We start from the raw sequence: 18774 nt of genomic DNA, 5'->3' as shown, positions 1-18774 counted from the left end.
GTCCTCTTGACTCCATATTGCAGAAAATAAAGTCTACGCTTGATACTTGAAAGGCAGGAACTCTCCAAAACCTCTAGCAGGACATTTTCTTCTTTGAAGTCTGCTCAACGTCGGGATAACTCGGTCGTCCACTCCTGAAGATGACTAGACCAAAATCCAACCAACTCTTGAGCAATTTTTCTTCTGATCCTTCTTCAGTCCCTTTTTTTCTTATCTCTCTCTTGGATGATCTCTGCAGCTGCTGATCTCTCACTGATAATCTGATGTGTGGCTCTTACTGAGGATATCTCTGTGTGACTAACTGGTGATCTCTCTCTCTCTCTCGATCTCTGCTTTCTCCTACTTCGACCGTTGTATTTATACGGCACTCAGGGGGCGGAGCCTACGGCGAACGTCACAGGCTCCCGAGACTACTAGAACTTCTTAGAAGACTCTCGACGGAATATTGCATCATATTTCGCTGGGTTTCTCCTGACACTTAGGCGCGTGTTGCGCTCCACAACACGCCCGGCGATTCCAGAACAGGCGCCTCCAACACGGGCGCGGAAACCTCCTGATTGCCGAACTTCTCGAAGATGCGTTTTCCTTTCCTTTATCTTTCTTTGCTATGAAGCAATTACCATCACAATGGACAGCAGAGACTTCTGCCTATCTGATATTTAATATATTTCCTTCACCATTTCAGGAGCACAATTCCCACAGGGATAATGGGAATTGTGTTCTTCAATGATATTGGAGGAATAAATTTGTGACTGCATATGCTGAACTTTCTATTGGCCATCTTAATGTTACTAAAGATTCGACTTTCTGGAAGCGATGATGCCATTCCTTATAACACCCTCCAACCATCGCTCAAGTGACCCTGGCACCTACCGATGCCTGTGCCCCACACACAAGTTCTGCACTCGTGAACAATTGTCTACTTTATACAGTAACAAGCAAACTGTCCCAACGTTGAGTCTGCTATACAATCTGTCAGTGATGTCTTCTCTGATGAGGAAATTAATGTTGCTTATACGAAATGCAAAGATCTGATACCAGAAAACATTCTCAAGGAGTGATCTGCATGAAGCCTGTCCTCTCACAAGAAAATATGGCTAAGGACCTGCTAACATTTCATTCACCATAGAGCAAGAGAGTAAGGATACGTTGGCCTTTTTAGACGTTAAAATCACCCACTATGATCATAATTTTAGTACTTCAGTTTTTAGAAAAAATACTTATCCAGGCCTTGGAGGTAGCTTTTATAGTTCTTGTTTTTTCATCTAAAATTAATGTGATAACTACTTTAGTTTTTAGAGCTCTCCAGTATACATCTAGCTGGGTTAATTTCCACTCTGAGATTAAATTTTTACTTGAATATTTTACTAACATTTTTAATACAAAAAACCTTTTCTATAATGTAGTTCATAAAATTTTGGCACATAATTTCTCAATTCCGTTTACCCATTCAGACCTTCCTAGATCCAAAGTTAAACATATCATTGTGGGAAATTATCACACCACTTTAGTTATAGGGTTCTAGGCCTGATGTTATGGCTGATAAATTCTGCCTTAAGGGCACAGATACCAGCCCGTACTCAAGGACAACTGTATGGTAATAGAAATATGGAGTTTTAACACTTTTCATTACAAAAATAAACTCTAAACATGTTCAGCTGAAATTAAACTCCATCAGGACACGAACACGTGACCGTTCAAAGAGATTCAAAACTGAAAAGTTTATCCTCGGGCATCTAATACCTTGCCCTCGCAATTTAACACATGATTATTAACTCGAAACAATACTCTAGAACAATGTACGATTGCCAGTGCAACAAATATTCTACAATTACTTACGTTACTCACAGCATGGTCATTAGCAACTCCACAACCCGCACACACTATTCATTCAACGATTCACTCACGTACTCGAGACAGGATTGCTCCCCCAATTAGATGTTACACTTATGATTGCTAGAAGTCAAAGGAGGATGATGCAGTCCATGCATCACCTTTTATAGTCGTGCAAACTAGTGAATTTTGATGCAATTAAAGGCAACTAGAAAATCTCAAATATTACTGTTAACTACAATTTTAACATGCCCGTAGGAGTGTGTGCTTGAGTGTTGGGTCTTAAACTCAATCAAGTGACATTTATCAATATATATAGGAAAAGAACCATCATTCCAATTGCCGTCAACTTATCCATGGAATCCAAAATGTGAGGAGGAGGGGGGCAGGAATCTGTCGAGAAAAAGTGTGCATTCTTTTTTCACGACATTCTCAACCTTCCAAAAAGGAAAGGAAGAAGCCAGAACAAGGATTTGAGTTTAGATGGTGAGGTAATGGTCATGGTACAGGGTGCGGAGGCCTAGAGGCGTAAGTGCCACAAACGTGTCTAGCTCCTGATGTAAACACAGTTACAACAATCACGAGTGATCACTCTTAAAAGGAAAACTTCATCAATCATGACACAATAAGGAGAAGGAATGTGCAAAATGTAACTCACTCGAGCATAACTAGACAATCACATGAGCATAAATCATGAATGTAAGCAATAATAAGCAATACCAATAAGAAACAACACAAATCTTGACATATCAATAATGGGGACAAGAAATACACGTAACCCCATATCAATATTATACAATAGCAATGTATCACAAGGCTTTTAATGGTAATTCGATAGCAAGGAAATATTCCTATCAGCAAGCAAACTCAATGATCATACTTTGAGATTGTATTTCCAATAATTCAACTAATATCAGTTTAATGCTTGTCACAGAGCCCAATAGATTCAAATCCAAATCATTGGTAATGATAACATGCAATAAAACGTACGATGGTAGCACTTTATCATTCAACGTGATGTTGCAGGCAAGAAACTACAAATAGACATGCATATACATATTATATATTATGAAACCGATCAGCAAAGGTAAGATTGCAACATAAATGCACTTATAGATCGGTATGATCTCTAAAGGAAGAGATATCTGAGCTTTTCGCTCACCTTACTCTTACACAAATCGAAACAACAAAACTGAGGGACCTCGTCCCGACTAAAGGAGAAGTTACATAATGCACATTCAAAAGACACATCTGAAAAGGACTCATTTTACACAATCATTGCTCTCAGTGGACCACTTTAGTCGGTCTCATTAGACGTAACGTCACTAAACATCACTTACCCTAACTCTAACACCTTCAAGCCTCCCTTTGATGTGTGCTCTTCCATAGTTCACCTCGATAATTACACAAAACATAAACACAAACACACCTAAATTAGTTCGTCTTTTACCCACTCCGACTTTCTCTGTTCTACCGCAGCTTCCTCTTCGGACAGACACCTGCTTCACTTACTGTCTCACTCATGCCTGCCCTATCTCTTTCACTTTCACGACCACTAATGTCAAGTCTCTCAGTCTGTCAACTCAATTCTGCTTCACTTTCCCTGCCTTGCTGCTACTGTCATCGATCTGGCTACTCTCTTCTTCTTCTTCTCTCTCTTCGTTGTGGGTACTAACATCGAGCAGGAATATGTGCTGCATGAAACATAGGTGCTACTTGCCATCAAAGAGCACTTTGAACGGCCTGATGACCTTGTCAGCATCAGGGTACACTTCGATGATCTTACTGAGGGGCCACTGACTGCGCTTGTGCTGGTTGACCTTGACCAACACGATTTTGCCTACTCCCAGGGCAGTCGGTGGGGCTTCTCATAAGTCGTGTCGCTCTTGTAGACTTCAAATAACCCTCCCTCCAGTAACATCGGAAATGTTTGAGGGTGTCGGTTAACTTGAAGTATTGCTGACGCAACTGTCGAGTTGTCCGCATAAGATGGAAGTCTTCGTGGGGTACTATGGGTGGCAGCAATCTAAGTACATTGCCTCGGATGAGGTGTGAAGGCATGAGTACTTCATCCTCACATCGATCTCCTGCATACACTAAGGCAGTTGTTCACAACAGCTTCCACCTCCTTTATCAATGTTCTTAACTGCTCCTCGGTGAAGATGGCACGTTGAAGGGTAGTTGCCAGAGTTCGCTTTACCACCTCTATAAGGACTTAAAAAAATCCCCCTTTCCAGGGAGACCTGGGAGTCTGAACGACCCATTTGATTCCTTGTTGACTGACGTATTGCTGAGTTACTCCCTCGTCTCGGACCTCTTGTAGGAAGGTACTTGCTGCCCTAAAGCGTTGTCGCTATGCATGGTGTTAGGAGTGCCATGCGTCGCTGCAAAACGTTGCAACAACAAGATGAACATATCTGCATCTAATCCACTGCAATAGTCCAGGTACATGGCACGGGTCGTTGTGCATGTTATTATTGTGATATGACCCACTCCACTTTCTACTGGGATGGGGCCTGTGTGGTCGAGACCAACTTTCTCAAAGGGGCACATCATGAGGAATCTGTCAGTCGGGAGGGGCAGAGGTCTTTGAAGAAGGGGTTTGAAGGCTAGGATGTAGGCACAACATCTCCCTATGACTCTCTTGGCCTTGGCCCTCAATCCCGAGCACCAACAATCCTGGCGAAATAAGTCATTAAAACATTAACCTCACAATACATGTGAGTTCGATGGAGAGGCTCTAAATATGAAAAATACTAATCTACCTTTGGATGGCAACGATAAAAATTCGGTAAAAACTAGGCCATCCCATATTACCAGAAATAATAGATTCACATAATTTCTAATATGAGAAGGAACAGGTATTCCATTTTCAAGAAAAGCACACACAGTGGGCAGGTAATGTCGCTGCTGCAAATAAACTAAATTGCTAAAAGGATCTGCATTGCATTTCACAAACTTAAGCACACATTTCATAATTTTGATTAATCTGACAAACTCTACATTACTCCCCTGCAGTTTCCACAGTTCTGCTGGCAGAGTCATGTGCCTTCATCACGCATTTCTCTCAGGGGCGCTTACTACTACATCATGTGTCTGAAGCGATGTCCCATCCTCCTCGACACACAGTTCAGGAATCCCTTCCTCTTGCAGGAATGTAGGTCCTTCCTGACACATGGGATTTTGTTGGAGTTCAACCGAGGCACATCCTCGGGTCAAGATGTCTGCTGGGTTTTGCTTAGTGGGAACATATTTCAGTTCGATGGTGTATTTCTGTTAGAGTTAAAGGTGTTCTTACTCCCTACTACACTATCAACCCAAGCGATTGCTACCATGCTGTCGGTCCACACAGTTACGTTAGCTACTTCTAATAAACTACAGAGATGTTTTGCTAACCTAAACCCTATCATCAAGGCTAACAGTTGTAACTTTGGTATAGTTAATTTAGCATGTTTATGTGGCATAAATATTATTTTTGAAGTTAACAAAGATACTTTTGCTAAATCTCTCCTAGTTTTCGCAACAGCGCCATAGGCCTTACTCGAGGCGTCAGTAAATATGTGAATCTCTGTACTTCCTTCCAGGACTGCTCTATGAAATTTGATATTATGAACATTTCTAAAATCTCTAAGGAACTTGTCAGCTTCACTCTGATGTTCTAGAGAAAATATATCATCCCATACCACTCTGGCTTCCCATAACTCTTGAATCAAGACTTTCCCCTTTACAAAATGCGGAGTAACTAGCCCAAGTGGATCAAAATGGGTGACCTGCTACTTTCTTCTTCCCTAACTTTCTCCTTACTATTCTTCAAACTGATCATGTCTAACTCTCTGTTCCATACCATACCTAACACGGAGACTTCAATTGGTTCTTTACACCCTATCTGGCTGTTAAAGCACTCACTGTTAGTGGCCTATCTGGTTAACGGCATGTGAGCTTCGTTCAACAGGGAGTTAACTTCCTCATAGTCATTCTGCATCTCCTCTAAGCTAACATAAGTCCTAATATAGTTGTCTGCATAGAAATACTTAATCAATGCCTCTCTCCCCCTTTGTTCCAAGTGGGTCCTAAGGACTTGCTGCAATATATATGGACTACTAGTGAAACCGAACACAACAACGTTAAAGGCAAACGGGGCTGCTCGTGTCTGCCATCATCGCCACAAGAATCGAGCATATTTCTTATTGTTTGGGTCCAATACAGCTTGATGAAAAGCTTTTGAGATGTCAGATACTAAGGCATATAAGATGGTTCTAAATTAAGGCAAAAGATCGTACAATAATTCTACTAGATTTGGTCCAGGATATAAGCAGTCTTTTAGAAAGCGTTCTCCCTTTTGTTTTGAAGAAGCAAGAAGCGTTACATACGATACGTAAGGGTGTTGTTAGACTTTCCTTTTTCACACCAAAGTGAGGCATATAATAGCCTTCTATTTTGGGATCTTTAATTTCTTCTATAAACCCAGCTTCCATATATGTCTGAAGGACGTTTTCGTAATCATTACGGTAACTAGGGTCCTTTTGAAACTGTCTTTCCAACGCGTTCAACTGTGCAAGAGTATTACAGTAGTCCCTGTTGCTGAATAACCACTGGTTCCATGCAATGTAAAAACACCATACAAACAAACAAACATTACAGTAGTTATCCTGGGGGCGTTCGAACCTGCGGAACGGTAGACTTACTTGATAACCCTGATTAGTTTTTACAATGCTGTTTTGGACCTTTCGCATGGGAGATTTTTCATTAATAGTGTATTGTTCACGTGGAACAATGCCAATGGTATCCAATCTCCACCATACATCTACGTCAACTTCATTGGTCACGCGACACACACTGAGTGTTCGAACATGCGATACCTTCAAACCTTCCAGTGCCCATTGTGGTACTGTACCATAGGGAGTCACACCATTATGGGTAACAAACAAATTAACACCATCGATTTTATCCATCCCCAGGACAAATAAATCAAAGTAATCAGCTCCAATCAATAATTCTATGTTTTTCATGTGATTTCTTCGAATGTCCTCGTCGGCCATGTTACAACCTTTACTCAACAAAATGTTTCTTTACATTTTTCATACCAATATCATGAATGGGTGTGTTTACATCATCATGAATGATCAGTCTGGCACGTACTACTCTATTACTCATGTGAATTTTACAAGCTACAACGTCAAATTCTCCCTGCGCTGTCTGTGTACCAAATGGAACAAGACTTAATGAAGTGCATTTAACATTTGGCAAATTTAACTTTTTAGCTAACCAGCTGGAGATGAAACTTCTCTGGCTACCTGTGTCGAGAAACAAGTGAATGCGGAATGATCGTGTGCCATTATACATCACTGTGGTAGCTGTTGGCAACAGAGTGGTTGGTAGGCTAGCGGACGGTTCATCCTTTACTGTTTTCGTATTTACGATCGGTGTTTCATTTTGTTCTTTAGGTGGGTTTGCTGGTACTACTTTACGATTAGGATTCTGATTCTTAACTGGATGGGAGACACATGCGGGGATGACTTAGGTGTCGACTGAACACAATTATTGGGTGCTGTGGGTTTGTTTGACCAGGTTTTACGTGTATTTGCATCGCAAATCAAACTGTGGTGACGTCCATCACACAACTTACAATTCTTTTTACTGTTACAATTTACACTATTATGACCCATGGCAAAACACTCGAAACTTTTCTTACATAAAATTAACTGACGTCTTTTTTCAGCTACAGACAAATGTTTAGAACAATTGAAGGCGTTATGGTTACCATTGCAAAGCAGACACGTAGTACGTTGTTCGTTGGTTCCCATTCCCTTTTAGGCTACTGTCGAAGCAAGGTTTTTGCCTTTTTGCAATGAATCGTCCTCCATACTACGTACGAGGAAGTCCAACGCCTTGAACAGTTCCTCAATCGTAAAATCACACTTGCGCAGATATTCTACTATTTTTTTGGAAGACATTGCCTTGTGACAATTTCTGGTTCACGAGGTTTAGCAACTACCTTGGTCCAATGTGGATCCCATGAGTCGCTTGATTTGCTCAATGATTACAGTGAGCTTGAGTCTGAAATTCTTTAGCTTGACGTACTTGCATTTTGGTACAAAAATATCAGCTAGACGACGATGTAAAATTATGAGCGTTTGCTGCTGATTCCCGTAATGCTTATCTAATAAGTCTCGGGCAACTTCATAATTGCCAGCGGTTACGCTTAAAGACTGAAGGACTTTGAACGGCTCCCCTTCTAGCGATCCTAGTAAATATGTGAATTTAGCTACATTGTCTAAGTCAGGGCAATGATGAACATGTGCATCGAACAGTTCTTTGAACGTGGCGAACACACTTTTCTCGCCTTTGAATGTGGGCAATTGCAACTCTTTCAATCGTGGTAGACGGCTCGACTTAACAATAAATAGTATGAGCGGTATAAAGTGACTTTAATTGTTGCTTATCGGCTTGGATTCGTTCTAACAATTCTTGGTATACATTTATGGTCAATGAATTGAGCAGATTCCTTTGGTCGCGACTGATGCCAGTTTTTAAGTTTTTAGGAGGACCACGAGAGATTCAATTTGCACTTCAATAGCGGCCACCATTTTGGATTACTGGGAGGGTTAGCAATACTTTATAGGAAAGGCTGGTTCCAGCTAAGCAAAGGAAGAAGGAAATGATGCCACTCTTTATCTTTGTTATGTTACACTACATTTAAGATTAGTCTGGCGGTTCCCCTAAAACATCTGACGCACCCTCTTACCAAGGATCAATCTCACTAGTCTATTCAAAAAGACCTCTCATACATGAGCGTTGAAATGAACGCTGTCTCTAGTGCATCCTACACTACAGTCCACGGGATTCATGGGCAAATGTCGTACTCCACGACGTCTATTTCTAGCGCAATACCTATGTATTTGCGTATTAAATGCTTTCACTTTCGCATCAATTTCCACAGGTTCTACATTAAATCAGTTCGCTTCCGAATACTCTCTTGTGCCTGTTCCAAAAGGGCAACGTTTCTGAGGTTAGGTTCAAGATAAATACGCCAGGCCTTCTAAAGATTTTGATCGCTACTCCCTCATTTTGTGGGAGGTAGGTGGACAGTTGCGAGTGACCAAGTATGAGGCCGTTGAATACTATATTACAGTTGCTGTTGATCAGGGACTGGTTTCTCGAATTTATCCGATGTTTGAAGGACCAAAAAATGTGGGGAATTATCACACCACTTTACTTGTAGGGGTCTAGGCCTGATGTTATGGCCGATAAATTCGGCCTTAAGGGCACAGATACCAGCCCGTACTCAAGGGCAACTGTATGGTAATAGAAATACGGAGTTTTAACACTTTTTATTACAAATATAAACTCTAACATGTTCAACGGAACTCAAACTCCATCAGGGCACGAACATGTGACCGCTTCAAAGAGATTAAAAAATGAAAAGTTTATCCTCGCAATTTTATACCTTGCACTCGCAATTTAACACATGATTAACTTGAAACAATACTCTAGAACAATGTACGATTGCCGATGCAACAAATATTCTATAGATTACTTACATTACTCACAGCATGGTCACCAACAACTCCACAACCCACACACACGATTCACTCACGTACTCGAGACAGGATTGCTCCCCCCATTAGGTGTTAAACTTATGATAGCTAGAAGTCAAAGGAGGATGAGTAAGGACGACGCGCTGTGTGCATCATCTTTTATAGTCCTGCGGATTAGTGAATTTTGATGCCATTAAAGGCGGTAATTCTAAGGAATAACTCTGCATGGATTGCAAGGAACGTAATTGCGAATACAACATCCAATAGGGATTGGGGCGTCCAATGTATTTCGCCGCGTTTAGTACTGGCCCCTGGGGGTTAATTACAGTCGACCGCCCAAAAATAGCGGTAAATTCTTAATAAGCAACCGAATACCATAGTAAACTGTAATTTCCAAAGAAATATCAGATGCGGAGTTATTAGTAGTTAGATTTACCTTAAAGGCAACTAGAAAATCTCAAATATTACTGTTAACTATAATTTTAACCTGCCCGTAGGAGTGTGTGCATGAGGGTTGGGGTTTAAACTCAATTAAGTGACATTTACCAACATATATAGAAAAAGAACCATCGTTCCAATTGCCGCCAGCTTATCCATGGAATAAATCATGTGAGGAGGAAGAGGGCGGGAATATGTCGAGAAAAAAGCATGCATTCTTTTTTCACGACATTGGCTTTTTAAACTGAATTTAATTCCTATGAATCCACTTAAGATTGGCGGCTTTTTTACCTAAAAGGACAAGCTACAGACTTTTATGAAGTCCAATATTATTTGTAATCTCGAATTCTCAAGATGCCTTGGTAACTATATTGGTTCATCAAGGAGAATGTTGCAGGTCCGTTATTACAGCAACTTAGGTTTGAACTACAGAACTGGCTCACGTATTGCTAACCCTGAATTTTCTAGCATAAGAAATCATGCCGCTAAATGCAAGATCAATATTGATAAAAAAAAACACTTTTCATTATTGGAACTACCAAACAATTTGCCTACTTAACGACCCTTGAGTCTTTTTTTTATCAAACGTTATTTACCCTCCCTAAACGCCAACGTGTCTTCTCCTTTACACTTGGCTTAAGTGTTTTCTCGGCATGCGTGAGTTTGTGGTTTCACTTCTTTTCCTTAAAATGAGGTTACTTGTTGGTTTTTCTTCTTTTGCATTGTTTTTCAGACTCTAATTACTGTTTTTAAATTCGCCTGTATTTTGAATTGATAATTATTTTGTATTTTTCATTTTTTACCGACCGATGATGTGTTTAAGTATCACGAAACGTTTACTGATAATAAATACCTAATTTTACCGCTGACTGCCGTTTACTTTGGACTCCTGTTTGCTGATTTATATATATATTATATATATATATATATATATATATATATATATATATATATATATACAGACCTATATATATCTATATATATATATATATATATATATATATATATATATATGTATATATACATATATATATATATATATATATATATATATATAATGCATATATATATATATATGTATATATATATATATATATATATATATATATATATATATATATATACATATACAACACACACACACATATATATATATATATATATATATATATATATATATATAATATATATATATATATATATATATATCTATATATATGTAATATATCTATATATGTATATATATATATATATATATATATATATATATATATATCTCTATATATATAGATATTATATATATAGATATATATATATATATATATATATATATATCGAACTACAAATGTCCTTTGATATCTAATTCGCTCTACCTCAGAATTAATATATTTTCATATATGCTTAACCGAGGGGGACTTTATTAAGCGATATTAGATATCAAAGGACATTTGTAGTTCGATATATGTATATGAATCACGGTAATGTGATAGTCTTATATATATATATAATATATATATATATATATATCATATAATATAGATACATATATAGATAGATCATATATATATATATATAATATAGATATATTATATATATCTAATAACATATATATCTTACGTATATATTCTATAATATATATATTATATATATAATATATATATATATATATATATATATATATATAGTAATATATATATATATTATCTATATATATGTATATATATATATATATATATATATACAGATATAATATATATATATATAGATCTATATATATATATATATATATAATATAATATCTAGATATCAATATATATAATATATATATAAATATCTATATAATATATATTATATATATATATATATCATATATATATAATATATATATCTGTAAATAGATATAGTATATGTTATGTATATATATATATACTTATATATATATATATCTACAATAGATATAGATATATATATATAATATATAATATATATATATTTATATGATATATAATATATATCTATATATATAGAGATATATATTATATATATATTAATATACATGTATATATATATAATAATGTAATAATGTATTATATATTTATATATATAATATATATATATATATATATATATATAATATCTTTGGTATATATATATATATGTATATGTAATATATATATACTTCATATATATATATATATACATATATATAATGTATTATATATATATTAAATATATATTATATATATAATATATATATTATTATATACTATTATATATCCCCGATATATTGTTAATATATATTACGGACCCCGGAGGTTTGGGGACACATAAAACGTATCTCTTCGAGATATCTTGGTAACGTTGACCTGAGCGGTGCATCTTCCACACTCTCTCAGCCGACTTTTATCTCTCTATATCAATCTATGCACAACCCAAAAATCATAATTATCTAAGGTTGGTAAAGTTGATCAAGAATTATAAAAAATAGGCTTTATTTGTAAGAACAATTTAATGATAACCTAAATAAATAAAATTCTGAAACTCTAGCATAAAACATGATGGGAAACTCAAATGATATACCAAAAAAACAAAAATGATAACTCAAATAGGAAACCAAAATAAAACGGGATTGGACAAAACCCCGTCCACATCCCTCTCTCTCTAACCATTAAACATCGTAATAATTGTCCCAATAAAATAAAAATACACAATTAAAAGACATAGTCGTCGGCCGCCATTATCCACAACTAGCTCAACTCCGTGAACTGGATTGCCAGATCCATCTGAGAAAGAAGGAAACCCCCATAAAAAACTGCAAATAAATTATGAATAATAATAATAAAATCTTCTGGAACAAAAGTCATATATGAAAGATAACACCTTTTGAAATTAATGTTCAATAGGTAAAAGACAAAGATACACTTGGGCATATGCGATAAGCGGCTCCCAAGTAGTGCCTAATGATCCCTTGTCTTTCATATCATACAGTGGAACAGACACTCACGCACTCATTTACTTATGGTTAATAGTCCCACCAATGAGATCTGACCAAAACCAGATCTGAAGTGTACCTATTTCTACCCATGTACAGTAATTTCCAGAAGTGAAGCGACAAATCTCAGAATTGATCGTACTTCTTTAGAAACTCGTGGGGTTGCCAGTTAGTATATTATATTCCAATTAATGTCATCCTATTTTTCTGATAATACGAATCAGTGAATAACTGTATAAAGGAAGAAATTATTTCCCCAGTGAATAAACAATGTTAGTTCAATAATTGTTTATTAAAAAAAAAAATTTTCCCCAAAGGTACATCTGAGGCTCTCAAAGTGTGATATCAAGTGTTCACCATAGAGTGGCAGCAGGAACCGAGTGCATAAGCATTGGTCTAATATTTGTAAATTAACTTTATACTTTTATAGCGTTATATCGAAAGTTATTATGATTTCTTATGATAAAGCACAGAGAAGTTTAGCATCTGATTAAATGAAATATAAATTTGACACACGTTAGTGTAAAAAAATAAAAAAATAAAAAACTAAATCCAAGCTATATGCGCGTTTTGCATTGGTTACATGGTTAGGCCTATTTCAAGAATCAAGGAAATATATTTTCCAGCTTGTTAGTTAATAATTTCATCTAATTTCTCAATTGTGCAAATTTTTCATGTGGAATTGCGTTCAGGGTCGCACCAAACAAGTATTTTCGTAGGTTTCCACTTTTTTTTTTTTTTTTTAGTGCATAAGTGAGACTATTCTTGTCTATACGATCCGGAGTGTGGATATGCTTGGAGAGCATTATTTTAATTCGAGTATCCCCTGTTATGCTCTCTCTCTCTCTCTCTCTCTCTCTCTCTCTCTCTCTCTCTCTCTCTCTCAGGACCTTTTTATCTAGTCAGGAATAACCAGAGGTCTGTTTTAAGAATCAAGCACTAGGCCTATTGGTCATGCTCGGGTGCTTCTTTATACATACACACACACACACACACACACACACACACACACACACACATATATATATATATATATATATATATATATATATATATATATACATATATATATATATCCCAAAAACTCATAAATTTCTGTTATACAATAATGCTTGAGTGGATTGTCAGCGGAAATATGAATTTGTATGATATCACTCTCTTATGATACGCCCACTTACGCAAATTCTGTCTTAAATTTCACAGTTGGGATATGATTCGAAGATTTGAGGCAAACGGTTGAATTGAAAAAGGTGGAGTTAGTATTGTGGGTAGAGGTAGAGGTAGAGGGGGAGGGGTGGTTGGGGTCTGTCGTCTCCCTACTTAACCAGGTGGAGATATTACGGTGTTCTGGTTGCTTGCGACCGTCTTTCTTATTTTTTTGTATAGCGAGTCTGTTTCCCAGGTGCAAGGACAGGTCCTGGTGTCGGTCCTGAAGGTTCTATCTTTGCCTAAATAACAGACAGTGGCCCTGCATTGTAAGCCTTGCAATGCCCGGAACTAGGGCTAGTCACCTGAAGGTAGCAGCAGCAGTTAGTGCCTGTCTCGAAGATGGTGTTTTATGCTCGGTCCTAGATGCTAGAATCAGAACTACCAACCACACCCAACTTCTCTATTGAATCTAGGTGCATTCATGGTTGATTATGCTTAATGTTGCGGAGATTTTCCCTTTACACTATTGATACTTGCATGGTTTTATGCATCTTCGCTAAAATAATTGATAATACACTATGACATTAAATATTTGTTTCCACTTTGCTTGAAATATACATTGGTAATGTTGGTAATCTTGTGTTGAACGAGAATTTCAAATTGTTTCGTTTCTATAGTTTGAAGTAATTACTATACTTTAAAATAATTACTATTAACGTAATTTTTTCTTATGATTGTTATAAATATCATAGATTTGATATTTGTGCATCATATGTTAGCTTTATTTTGCTTGATGGAGCTTTCACTGTAGAAAAATAAAATGTTTTCAGCTACGAGTTGTAGTTGCCAGTTAGTGAATTTCGAACGAAATCCTCTGAAATTTGTCGCTTCAGTTTTGGAGCTTACTGTACAAACCCACACGACCTCCATGCCCTTGGTTGTGGATGGACGAACAAGCGGAGTTTAGAGCCTTCGGCAGACTACTCAACACCGCACTTCTCCAAAAAGTGATGAATCCTAGGTTACGAAATCACGCTCTGTCTCCATGAGAGCCAGTGATGACGACTACAAAAATGTTCCGACACACTTACTTCTCCAATCTCCTGAACTGAGATTTTGCTATCCTTTCACAGAGCAGGACAAACAGACCATGCATATATTCATAAAAGCGTTCAGCTATTGATAATACCTATTTCAGTCACTCGGCCACCACTATTACTGAATGACGTCATTCAGCCACAGTTTATACGGTCTAAATTCTCACAGGGCTCGCTTAAAAAATCAATTTAACATGACTGCACGTCCTTGGCAGCACAAGTCCATCATATACTATATACTATAAACTAAGATAAAGCCCAAAAGCCTATGTCACGGCTGTAACTATAATAAACAGTTCATTGTGGAGCGCATATCTTCATATCTTGAATTCCAGCACTCCTGTGTGCATGTAGCCCACAAATACTGTACAGACCCTTGGTATGGTAATACAAGCTGTAGAAAATCTTTGGTGATGAACCAAACACCCCAGTGGAAGACAACTGACAACTACCACGCCCATCATCGTCCAAAAAAGCTGCTTGCATACTCCAGGACTATAGATCCATGACGAAGAGGTGAGCATTCCCTTGCACATGACGACACATGTGACACCATGCCCGTCATAAACCAAGAGCGGTAGTTCTCTCCAAGACTCCGAATGCTGCTGAAGAATGTCTTGCTGGCTGCATAGAACGGAGGAAGTTTACTTTCGGTGATTCGTCAGTCATATCACGGGTCAATTAAAGAGGAATTAACCCTAAACTAATGTTCTCCACAAACTATGATCTGTCACTCCAAAATATATCTGTCAAGGACTAAAGCTCATAATTGTCTCAAAGCTCCAATAACTACTGACTGAACCTTGTCCAACTAACACTACTAATACAAAAACTATAATGTGCAAAAAAAAAAAGAAAAAAAACTCGAATATATCATATAACGATCAAACAAATCCCTCCCTAAAATCAAAGAACTGAACTCACCAAAACAACTCTAACACCTCAAAAGTAAAGAAAACCAAGCCAAAAAACACCTGTGAGAAGTAACCTCATATGACTACAAAACCTTAAATAACCATTAAAAATATCTAAAAACCATAGTACATACCCAAACAACTTAAAAGAAAACACTCATCAAACTCTATACCCTATTTAGCATGAATTGCTCCAAATAAACGCGAAATCTACAAAAATACACTAAAAGAAAAAGAAACTCCAAAAACCAAGCCGAAAACCAGAACGATAAGCGCCTTTATTGTTAATAAAAAAGAGAACAGGCCTATTACTCCAAATCGTTGCGTTTGTACAGGGAAAAAAACAAGAAAGCAAAAATTCTCATAAACTCTTCAGACAACTGTCCTTACATTTTAAACACATTTCGCTCACAGGTGTATGAAAATCACCTTAAAAAACAAAATGAACCAGGGAAATAAAATAACAAAACTAGCCTCTAATTACTATCAAAATGTTCTCTCAGACTCTGATACCGCATTAACCCTGCAAAATCAATGAGAACCCTAAACTTATCCCCTTAATTCACTCGAGTGACTAAAAAAGGCTTCAAACTAAGGCCCCAAATTATAAAACCAAACAATTCCTAACAGTAACCATCAGGAACACATTATCCCCCAACTACAACTTTACATTGCCTGAATTCACATTACTTGATTCAACCACTTCTCGTGTCTTTGACTCAAAAATACAACTGAGACACACATGTCACTCTCTGGCTGCGACAACTAATGACTTAAATGCAAAACCACAAAGAGAAGGTATAGATAACAAAACACACACATTGCACCAAATAACTAAAGAATACCTCAACCAGCGACATGCCAATGGTACCACTAACCATCACCTTCATGCAATGACAAATAGTATCTAAAAAAACAAAAAGAGCTTCGATCACTAACAGACACTCTCTGTATCCCCATAATTTCTGCCAGACACTCTAATATCTTATTGACAAACTCTTAACCATGATGCGCTAAGAGGCACCTCTGGGCTATCACAGCAGCAAACGTATCTGCAGAAAGAAAGACTATAGCAACCACTTCTACCTTCTCATTTACTGATGGAAAGAAAACCCACAATCACGACAAACGTCTATACCCAACCACCTCCCCAGAAAAAAAACTCTCCAAAAGATTCAAATGCACCCTTTGAAAAGAAAAACTTCTAAGGATAGAAAAAGGGATCTCCGTCTACAAGAAGTAACGCTCGCTGGCTAACGTTAATGCAGTACACACAAAAACATCCAATATTAAGGAAAGCATACTCCCCCCGAAAAACCTTATTACATATGTATATTCAGATACATTTTCCCAACGCCCGAAAATGGACTACCAAACTTACGACAAAAATGTCCAAAACCTTAAATTCCAGACCTACAAAAAGCAACGTATAACACCTGCAAAGAAATTCCCCTCTAAGAAACACCTCTATGCTCTGCTAAAACCCCAATGCCATCGCTTTTCTTCTCCTATGGGCTAATATCTCAACCAATAAAATCATCATACTTCAGTTTCACATCTAAACCCTAATTTAAAAAAAAAACACCTAGCCCTCTCAGGAGAAAAACACGGTTAAAAAAAGATGCAACAAGAACTTATAATCTGAACAAAAACTTCCACGTATACTCCACATTAACAACATCTCAAAATGAACGTAATTTACCCTCAACACATCTGCACCAAGCAGGCCTCTAGACTCTCTTAACTAACAACTGACGCTATCATGAACGTCAAACAGAAGTTTCAGGACCCAGAAAATCATTGATTATTTACCATCGTGTACATTATGGGTCTGCATACAAGGAGGATTGCTGCTCACTACGTGGGATAGTAAACAGAGGCGTAACCCCAAAAGCCCCTTACCACAAAATAAGCCTCAGGATATATAGTAAGCCCAACCTTGTAGCTGTTATAGCAAAACACCCTTGAAATTTTGCTTTACTCAACCAACAGAGGCTGACGGAACACTAATCAAAGTCAAACAATAGACTTAGGCAGGTTGATGGAGCACTGCAAAATTTAAGCCTCGCCAGCTTTTTCAAGGTGGGCAGTTAGCGGGATCTGGACTGTCGCTCCATTTCTCTGACGTAGTACCTCAAACAAATAATCCATGTTAAAATCCTATATACACATAGACTTCCACAATGCTTGTTCACCACATTCGGTCAGTGAACATTATCTTGAGGCTGGGGATGGGGGTTAGGGAGTATAACACAGTTGTACTTAGAGCTGTACTAGCCGCTGTTCTTGAAGTTGTACTAACAGAGCAATTTACTCCATTCTCTGAAGTCAATTACACTTCCAGTGTCCTTGGCAAGGAATCTGGATGAAGGTTTTCAGATCTCGTGCTCTTTTATGGGAAGCTAAAAAATTTCCAAGGGGAAAAGTTTTATTTTATAATCGTTTAGTTAAGAAAAATCTTTCCTTACAGGGAAATAATAATTAGCATTATTATTATTTTTGTACATACACACACACACACATACATACATATACATATATATATATATATATATATATATATATATATATATATATATATATATATATACGAATCATTAATAAAAACAACATGAATCTTAGTCTGGGATTGTACCACTTGGACCCATACATTCGTGAAATGTTTATGAAGGATCTTAAAATAAATGAATTAACTACTAATTAATTAGTCCCACATGTTTATATAGTTATTATATATTTCTCTCTCTCTCTCTCTCTCTCTCTCTCTCTCTCTCTCTCTCTCTCTCTCTCATGCTCGCTATATTTATACCCTA

At 37.0% G+C, this 18774-nt stretch overlaps 1 protein-coding gene across 6 annotated transcripts in view; it reads left to right on the top strand.

The window, feature by feature from the left end:
• Positions 1 to 18774, top strand: part of LOC135195704 (arylsulfatase D-like) — a 134583-nt gene that overhangs the window by 34596 nt on the left and 81213 nt on the right. The gene's annotated exons all lie outside the window — the stretch shown is intronic.

Source organism: Macrobrachium nipponense, chromosome 16, assembly GCF_015104395.2.
Source record: "Macrobrachium nipponense isolate FS-2020 chromosome 16, ASM1510439v2, whole genome shotgun sequence".
In the NCBI taxonomy this organism is placed as follows: domain Eukaryota; kingdom Metazoa; phylum Arthropoda; class Malacostraca; order Decapoda; family Palaemonidae; genus Macrobrachium; species Macrobrachium nipponense.
Note: the sequence above shows the minus strand (reverse complement) of the source record. Positions and strands in the feature narration are given on the sequence as shown.